A 2,433-nucleotide genomic window follows, 5' to 3' on the forward strand; every position below is an offset into this window, starting at 1 on the left:
ACTTATTAATGTATGTTCTGATATAACCCTCCTTGCAGGATTAACGTCACAGTCCTTGATCAACGATACCAAAATTAATGAGTCCATCAGCATGGCCTGTAGAGACACCCTCTTCATTTATATTGCATTTCTTCCAAGTCATAATTGGGCATGTAATCTGTGCAGTCTCTAAGTGCACTCTGGGAAAGAAGCCTACCTCTGAAAGGAAAGGTAAGATCATCCTCTTCAAGACTTTGGTTTGTTGATTCCTCTGTCCTGTTACTTGATCGTTATGAAACCTTGACAAGGACTTTATCCCATCATGAAGTTTCCTCTATCCTCATAAATCGTTCAATCAAAGATTGTATTCTGTTTATGGATTTTTATCTGCCCATAAAAATTTCTGCTACTACTCCGCAAAAGTCACCAACAACTTTCTATGGAATGTGACCAGTGCAGTCCTATTCCATAGAAACAGTAGAGCAGCATCTGATGTTGATGTCCCTACATTACAATGGTGCAGCCAGTAAGAACTGAAGAAACTGCCCTTTCCAGATCTTCTCCCCACCTCTCTAGTTATAACTTACCGTCTCTTTTTGGGTCTTTTCTATTGACTTGTTAAATCTATTTCTCATTCTTAACAATACTCTCCTTCTTCCCAATATAGTCACTTGAGTGGTTTCTACAATCACCCCATGTCCATAGTTTCCTATGCAAACTGTAACTACTGCAGAGGAAAGTGGGAGAAACAGAAAATACGCAAGGAATATGTCCCCAAATTCTATTAATAAAACCACCTGTAAAAGAACTAAAATCTCTGGTTTAAAAGACCTTCCGTGAGAAAAAAAGTAAATGGGTTAATAACTTTAATATCAAATCAACAAAAGGTGAAAATGCATGAATTTAAATCAGAGACACCCAAAATACAGACACACAAAGATTGAAAATAAAGGAAGAAAACCAAAAACAGCTCTAAAGGCTTCATTCACTGTGTTACCAACAGAAAAGGCGCAATTCAGGGGAAAAGCTTGAAAGAAAGGCAATCATTACATATTCCAATTATCAGCACATTACAAGGAAAACATAGTGTTGCTGACTTATATGTACCTAACAACACAGCCTCAAGCATGATGAAGCAGGCCAGGAAGTGGTGGTAGTTGCCTATAATCTCAACTCTCCAGACCCAAAGGCAAACGGTTCTCAAGTCTGAGGTCAGTCTGAGCAACATAGCAAAACCCTATCTCAAAAACAAAGAAAATGCAAGGACCAATCGATGGAGCTATAATCATAGTGAGAGATGTTAATACCTTTTCCCTAGTAATTAAAGAGTCAAAAGCAAAATATCAGTCTGATGAATATGATTTTTTTTCAGATAAAAACGCATCCATCAATTAAAGAAGAAATATTTTGTACAAGCCCATGTAGAAGATTTGCAAACGCTGACTACCTACTAGAACACAAAGCAATGGTCAATTAAATAAGCTGTCATCAAAGCACAGTCTCTGAGCAAACACATAAGATTTGATGTCATAGACAAAAATGCAGCCTCATGTGTTGTAGGCAGTAAAATAAACATCAAACTAATTTATGGATCCCCATTACAATGGTAATGCCAAGATATTTTTAACTAAAGAACAATATAACATCTAAATATTGGAATTGTGAGGTACAACTAAAGTAATACTTAGCGATTTTATGCTTTGAAAACTTATTTTAAAAAAGAAGTATTACTCCACTGTCCAACCAAGAAAACCAGGAGAGCAACAGGATAAATACAAACTACAAAAATTCCAAATAAGAGTAAACATAAGAACTAATAAAGGGCCTAGCAACAATAAAAATAGAGTCAACAAAGACATAATGAATTGAAAACAACAGCAGAGAAGCCACTAAATATTAATTTGTTTAAATAAAAGAAAATGTGCACAAATAAAAACAGGAAAATGAGGGGAGGTGGTGGCAGACACCTTTAATTCCAACACCTGGGAGACAGAGGCAGATGGATCTCTGTGAGTTCGAGGCCACCTAGTCTACAGAGTGAGTTCCAGGACACTGTATTCAGGGAAAGCCTGTTTTGGGGGGGAAAAAAAGAATAGGCATTAAAATGTTTACATTTATGTATTTGTGTGTGTGTGTGTGTGTGTGTGTGTGTGTGTGTGTGTGTGTGTGTGTGTTTTAGTTAATGTCTGTCAGTTAGTGAAATACAGAAGGGAGACATGTGGACTGGGGTGAGGAAGAGGAGTTCCTAAGAAGTAAATTACTCATGGTTCTGACAGCCCTTACTTGGAAGGGGGTACACATTACAGCAGCTCAACATAATAAAAGCTGCAACTAAGCAATCTAATGCCAACATTATACTGAATGGGGGGAAGATAAGGCATTGCCTCTAAGATTAGAGACAAGAATACGAACTCCCAATGGTTTTTATGCAATTATAGTGCTTGAAGTCTTACA

This window comes from Onychomys torridus, chromosome 10 (assembly GCF_903995425.1).
Source record: "Onychomys torridus chromosome 10, mOncTor1.1, whole genome shotgun sequence".
NCBI classification, from domain to species: domain Eukaryota; kingdom Metazoa; phylum Chordata; class Mammalia; order Rodentia; family Cricetidae; genus Onychomys; species Onychomys torridus.